At 44.1% G+C, this 7,500-nt stretch overlaps 1 protein-coding gene and 1 long non-coding RNA gene across 3 annotated transcripts in view; one reads left to right on the top strand and one right to left on the bottom strand.

Annotated features, from left to right (window-relative positions):
- LOC143279685 (uncharacterized) overlaps nt 1–7,500 on the top strand; it is a 90,042-nt gene that overhangs the window by 48,296 nt on the left and 34,246 nt on the right. The gene's annotated exons all lie outside the window — the stretch shown is intronic.
- The window catches only part of LOC143279684 (uncharacterized), a 169,325-nt gene that overhangs the window by 147,357 nt on the left and 14,468 nt on the right, over nt 1–7,500 (bottom strand). The window lies entirely within an intron of this gene.

Here is a 7,500-nt window from a genome sequence, read left to right as displayed (position 1 = left end):
TGTCTGGTCCCCCGCCCCCACCCTCCGGACACCATCTCTCCTTGGCTTTTTGACTGTCTGTCTGTCTGTCTGTTTGTTAGCCTCTGCCTGTCTCTGTCGGTCTGTCTGTGTAAGTCCCTAAATTTGTCATTAACTCTCTCTCTCTCTCTCTGTCCCTCTCTCTGTGTCTTTCTCTCTCTTTCTCTCTCTCCCCTCCATCTCTCTCTCTCTCCCTCTTTTTCTCTCTCCCTCTACCTTTGCCCCCCCCCCCCCCCCCCCCCCCCAACCCTCTCTCTCTCTCTAAGACTGCTGTTGTACATTGTGAGTCTGTCCACTTGTATCGACTGAAAACGTTAATGGGGGTCGACATGAAAACACCAAATGATTTGGTGTATGGGGAGACAAACCGATATCCCATCTATATAAATTCTGCTTTGAGTTGTGTCTGTTATTGGTTGAAATTGTTAAAAATGAATAATAATAGACTACCACGTAAATTGTATGATACGATATACGATTTAGACCTCAGGGGAAAAAGAAATTGGGTATCAGATATACGAATATGTCTTTGTGAATTTGGATTTGGGTATGTGTGGGCGTTTCAAGAGGCTGGGGAAGAGAATATGTTTTTGAAAACGTTTCGTCAGCGTTTAATAGATTGTAGATGGCAAAACGGGGAGGAGCATGTTCATTCGAGTGACAGATTCGATTTGTACAGAGTTTACACTTCTACCCATTTAGTTAAGAACTATCTTCTGTCTGATATGAACTGACATCTGCGATTTATTTTTAACTAGATTTAGATTTGGTATTTCCGGAATAAATGTGCACAGGTACCGTTATAAAAATGCATGCAATGCAGAAATTTTATGTCCTTTGTGCAAGAAATCAACTGTGGACGAAGTTCATTTTTCAGTGTCCTGCTCTCAGTGATGTGCGTTTGAAACCTATTCCAAAAAAGTATTATGAGTATCCATGTTTGTTTAGACTGTTTATTGATGGCATCTCCTGATGATGGTGTAATGCGTAGCCTGGCATGGTATCTGTGCAGAGCTTTTAAGTTACTGTCTTAATTTCTTTAATTTACTAGAATGCAAAAGCAGTAGTGCAGACGCTAACAGTTCCAGTGACAGATGCAGAATTTGTTATCGCCCCCTATTCATATGGGGCTGTTGCCTTAAAGGAATAAATCATCTGAATCTGAATCTCCCTCTCTCTCGATCTCTGAATGGATTTTTCATGTCCAGAGCATGAAAGAGCAAGTCCATCTACGTATCGCGAAGTTCACCCAGCAGTTATGAACATTATGAAAGCTGAGCAGACCTGACACTGCTTCCTCATCTTCTTTCGTGGGCTGCGAATCCCACATTCACTCGTATAGTGCACGAGTGGGCTTTTACGTGCAGGACTGTCTTTATCCCAGCTGGTGAAGTTCTTGTTTCCATAACCCACCGAACGCTGACATGGATTACGGGGATCATTAACATGCGCACTTAATCTTCAGCATTCGTAGACACACAATGGGGGTCCAGGCACTAGCAGATATGTGTATCTGTTGACCCGGGAGATCGGAAAAATCTCACCAGGTGCCGTGACCGAGACCGCGATTCGAACCTATGACCCTCAGATTGAAAAGTTCAACGCTTTAACCACTTGGCTGGTGAGTCCGTCGCCACTGCTTGTATCACTGATGCAGCCATATTCATCTTTTTTTTTTTTTTTCTTTTTTGATGGTATACCTTTCGTGTTGTTGTTTGTTTGTTATTTCGTGGACCATAAAACAAGATAGGTATATATGGACAAATCATTTCATAAGTTGTTAAATTGAACCATACGAAAACAACAGACAGCAGCACCGGGAACAATGCAATTATTATCTGTGTCACATGTCGCACACAGACGCCTTTGTTGTGATTGTTTATCATTGTTGCTGTTCTTCTGTTATCGTCGAAGTCCCAGTGTCATTGATTGTCATTAATTGCTTTTAATTGCTCTCTCTCTCTCTCTCTCTCTCTCTCTCTCTCTCTCTCTCTCTCTCTCTCTCTCTCAATAACTTGGCACCACATTATCTACATTTGATTAACCGAGCCTCATGCCGATACGGTTCGAACAAGTACATTTTACCACGCACCCGCATTGATATGTTCCAAACAAGTTTTGCATTTTCAGGTGTATCCTGTATACACTCATTCCCTGTACACATACAAACGAGCAGTTCTCTACCTACTTTCATGCCATACCTCCATAAATGTCTTCAAATCTTCCAACCATAAATGACTCAGATATGGAAGCGACCATTGGCAGTAACAATGAGGGCATTTATACTTATTGGATCCGTTGTCATTCTTTCTCCTTGTTCCTGTTTTGCTCTTGTTCTTGTTCTTGTCCTAATTTCTGTACATTCACTTTGTTTTGTTTGCTTGTTTGCATTTCTTCATTTTCTCTCCTAACTTGTGTGCATACATGAATATATTCATTCCATTCCATTATGGTGGTGACAATAGCTGTTGTGTAAGCGATATTGATGATGGTAGTAGAAATTTTAGTATTAATTACAACAACTGTCTACGTGGTGGATTTGATGATAACAACAATGTGACCTTCAGTTATCCGGTTGTCGACACTGATGACACAGTTCTCTTACCCCCCCCCCCCCCCCCACCCCCCACGCCCACCGCAATTCCCCCCTCCTCCCCCCCCCTCTCTCTGTGACTTATCCATCTGGGAATCTGTGTGTGTATGTGTGTGTGTGTGTGTGTGTGTGTGTGTGTGTGTGTGTGCGTGTGTTCCTTCTGCAGGACTTGTTTCTGTTTTGTTTTTTCTTCCCTCTTTCTCCCCTCTCCATGAAATATACGAGGGTCATTCAATAAATAAGGTGAATTTTTCGGTATAAGGACTTCTAATACAGATAGAAGCTTCTTTTTCACATGGATTTAATTTGTTTTGCAGATTAAAAAAAACTTTGAGAGTTTTCGCGATTAACAAAGATGGCCGACCAAGAAGCATGCTCCAGGATTGAACAGCGGTCAGTTATCAAGTTTTTGGTTGCTGAAGGGTGCAAACCAGTTGAAATTCATAGGAGAATGTCAACTGTGTATGGTGCCACATGTTTCAGCCGAAAAAATGTCTACAAGTGGGCTAAATTGTTTAAAGAAGGACGGAGCAGTGTTGAGGATGAAGACAGGCCTGGAAGGCCTACAGAAGTGAGGTCTCCTGAGGTGATCGAATCAGACAATGACCTCATTCAGTCTGACAGAAGGGTGACAGTGGATGACATTGCAAGGACTTTGAGCTTATCTGTTGGGACAGCACACAAAATTGTCCATGATGACCTTGGCTACTCGAAGGTCAGCTGCTGGTGGGTGCCAAAGATGCTTACTCCAGAGCACAAACAGAGGAGGGTCGAGTTGTCCCAGCAGTGTCTCTGCCGCTATGAGAAGGATGGTGATGAGTTTCTGAAGAAGGTGGTCACATGTGACGAGACATGGGTTTGGCACTATGAGCCTGAGTCCAAACGGCAGTCCATGGAGTGGAAGCACGTAGGCTCTCCAGTGAAGAAGAAGTTCAAGTCCCAGCGGTCCACGAGGAAGGTGATGCTCACCGTTTTTGGGGATATGCAAGGCCCAATCACCATTTCATTCCTTGAGAAAGGAAGCACTGTGAACAGTGCCAACTACTGTGAACTGCTGAGGCAGGTCAAGAAAGACATAAAGAACAAACGCAGGGGTCATCAGTCAGAAGGAGTCATCTTGCATCATGACAACGCAAGGCCTCACACAGCGGCCCGAACGGTGCAGACCATCAACGAGCTGGGCTGGGAACTGCTCCCTCATCCCCCTTACAGCCCAGACCTTGCCCCTTCAGACTTTCACCTGTTTGGTCCCTTGAAAGCGTTCACGAGAGGCACGAAGTTTGAAAGTGACGATGAAGTCAAAAGTGTTGTGAGCGACTGGCTGAGACATCAGTCCAAAGATTTTTACGCTGAGGGAATACGGAAGCTTGTGCACAGATGGGAAAAGTGTGTGACAGTGCTGGGAGACTACGTTGAAAAATTTTTAAAAAAGAAGTAAGCTTCTATCTGTATTAGAAGTCCTTATACCGAAAAATTCACCTTATTTATTGAATGACCCTCGTATATATGTGTTATTGTAACTGACGTAGATTAGCAAAGTCAGATTGGAAGGATGGGCCATGCCCCAAACGTCTTAATCCTTGAATGAAAAACGTTTTGAGTTCTGAGTTTTTTCTCTGTCTCTCTCTGTTTCTGTCTGTCTTTGTCTCTCTCTCTCTTATCCATCTGTCAATTCGTGTGTGTGTGTGTGTGTGTGTGTGTGTGTGTGTGATCTTGATCATATTCCAACTGCAGGACTTGTTTCTGTTTTGTTTTCTTTCTTCTCTCTTTCTCCGCTTTCCATTAAATATATATGTGTTATTGTAACTGACGTAGATTAGCAAAGACAGATTGGAAGGATGGCGCATGCCTAAAATCTTAATCCTTGAATAAAAAACGTTTTGAGTTCTGAGTTTTTTCTCTGTCTCTCTCTGTTTCTGTCTGTCTCTGTCTCTCTCTCTCTCTCTTATCCATCTGTCAATTCGTGTGTGTGTGTGTGTGTGTGTGTTCTTGATCATATTCCAACTGCAGGACTTGTTTCTGTTTTTTCTTTCTTCTCTCTTTCTCCCCTTTTCATTAAATATATATATTTTTGTGTTATTGTAACTGACGTAGATTAGCAAAGACAGATTGGAAGGATGGCCCATGCCTAAAATCTTAATCCTTGAATAGAAAAACGTTTGATTTCTGAGCTCTCTCTCTCTCTCTCTCTCTCTCTCTCTCTCTGTCTGTCTGTCTGTCTGTCTTTGTTTCCCGGTTTCTTTCTTATTTTCATCTCTTTATTTTAATCATTCACGTTTTTTTCTTTCTGTTTTCTTTTATTTCTTTTTCTTTCCTTTTCGTTTGGTTTTGTTTCTTTCCGACCTCCTTTACTTTTTTTTTTTAATCAACAAACAGTAATACATCAATTAACAATAAAGAGTGGCAACTCTCTCTGTTTACAAGGTGCACAACTTCAAGTCAATGTTGCTTATGCAACCAATTCAGCTCGCACACGGTAAATAAAAAGAAAATAAAAGAAAACAAAACAAAACAAACAAAAAAACAACCCCACATTGGAACAATCCCAGACATTTCCTCCAAAAAGGGAGCTGCGGCCTTGTCCTTGTACCCACCATTCGACTGTGTGGTCCCAAAACCTTTCCCAGTTTAGCCCATGGCATTCCCAGGTCTGGGTACGAGCCAGCCACTGGCCGACAAATGAACTCACGTCTCCTGTTATTCGAACCCTCGTCCTTCTAGTTCGTTGGTCGACTTCTTTGTTTCTTCCTTCATCTAAAAAATATTGTTCGTTGTCTTTTTGTTGTTGTTGTTGTTGTTGTTGTTTTCCCCTTCTTTTCCCTCTTTTGACACATTTTAACCCCACCCCCCACCCCCCGCCCCTTTCTGTCCCTCGGTTTTCTTTCCGTATCCTCCCTCTTCTGTGTGTGTGTGTCTCTCTCTGTCTGTCTGTCTGTCTGTCTCTCTCTGTCTGTCTGTCTGTCTCTCTCTCTGCTTAAAAATGATGAAGTTAAGGAAGATCACAATGTACAGTGTGATATTGTGTGCATCACACATTGAAGTATTACAATACCCCCCTCCCACACCCACCTCGTTCTGAATGGTGGTCAATAGTCAAAGTTCAGTAAAACATTTTCGTTCGTTCGTTTGCTCTCTCTCTCTCTCTCTCTCTCTCTCTCTCTCTCTCTCTCATCTTTCCTTTCTCTGTTTTGAGTTTTCCAGATTTCTCAATTCAAACCTTAAAACATTTAACCAACCACCGAAAAAAAAAAGAAGAAGAAAAGAAAGAAAGAAGTAGCATTAGCAGCGAGAGCAGCTTGCTTGCCGACACGTGAAAGTGGGGTCGGGGGGGCTGGGGGGGGGGGGTACAGGGTGGAAAAGGATCCCCACTCGGATCACTTTATTCTAACCTGACCCGAAGCTCCGAGAAAGTGTGTCTCATGTCTCGCCTGCACCTGCCTTGTCTGTCACTGTGTCCTGTCTGGTTCCTCTGCACTGCGGGCTGTTAGCCCGGGACCACCACCCCCACCCTACCCTACCCCTTCCTCCTGAATAGTTTTATTCAGCTCCCCTCCCGCCCCCGTTAAAAAACAAAACAAAACAAAACAAAAAAAACCCCACACAAATCCTTCATTTGGGGGCGGGGGGGGGGGGGGGGGGGGGTGACATTCATCCGCATACTCTTGTTTGTGTGGACAATCACTCTCTCTGTCTCTCTCTGTCTCTGGTTGCACGCAGTTTTTGTCTCTATCCCTCTTTAACTCTCCACCTCTGTCATTTTCATTACTGTATGTTTGATTGCCTTTTCATGTTGATATCAAACTGCGTGGATGAGAAAATTTCTTACCCACTCACCACCCCAACCGATTTACAGGATTTTGTTGTTGTTTTTCTGATCATTAGTTTTAATGTGTACGCCTAAAGTGTTCTCATGTGGATAGGCAGGTGGATTTTTTCATTAAGATTGCTTTGTGTCCTGACTCTTGATCTATCTGTCCCAGTTTGTTTTGTTTGGGTTTTTATTTTCTGTTGTCTCCATCAATTTGTCTGTCAATGTGTGCGTGTGTGTGTGTGTGTGTGTGTGCGTGTGTGTGCGTGCGTGTGTGTGTGTGTGTGTATATGTGTGTGTGTGTGTGTGTGTGTGTTTCTCTTGCCTCTGTCTGTCTCTGTATCTCTCTTTCACACTACCACTATCTCCGTACACACTCCCTCCGCCCCTTCCCTCTTTCCTCTTTCAATATATCTGCATAGGCGCACGCATGCACGTGCAGACATTGACAGCGGCTGACAGACAAACAGACAGAAGATAGCGTCAAGGAGGAGAAGAGAGCAAAACGAAAGAAAAGGGGTGTTTCTGCTTAGTACGTAGTGCCTAGGGGGGGCTGGGGGAGGGGGGCGGGGGGAGAAAAGTGCAGAGCGAAACAAAACACACACACACACACACACACACACACACACACACACACACACACAACGTGTTTCTTTATAGTAATAGCGCCTACGGGGCAGAAAAGATCAAAGCGAAACAAAACAAAAGCGACATAAGAAAGGAGTGGTTCTGTGAAAAGAGGGGGAGGGTAGGAGTGGATCATTTGGCTGTCCTCGAGGAAGGTGCACACCATATATATCTTTCCTCTACCCCACATCCCCGCCCCCCTTTTTCCTTCTTCTTCCGCGCACTTCCTCCCCCCCCTCCCCCCATGACCTCCTCCCCACACGTCCCAACGCCCTCCCCCCCCCTCCTCCTTCACTCCTACACCCCCCCTTCCCTCCTGTCTCACACCCTGTTGCCTGCTGTGCTCACACTCTCACCCCACCGTTCTCCTACCTTTTCATCCACTCCATCTTCCTTGAACTGAAGTGCTCTTTTTTTTCTTTTTAAGGTCGGGTGGAGGTTGGGTGGCGGTGGA

This window comes from Babylonia areolata, chromosome 3, assembly GCF_041734735.1.
Source record: "Babylonia areolata isolate BAREFJ2019XMU chromosome 3, ASM4173473v1, whole genome shotgun sequence".
NCBI classification, from domain to species: Eukaryota; Metazoa; Mollusca; class Gastropoda; order Neogastropoda; family Buccinidae; genus Babylonia; species Babylonia areolata.
The sequence above is the reverse complement of the archived record's forward strand: the minus strand, read 5'-3'. Positions and strand labels throughout refer to the sequence as shown.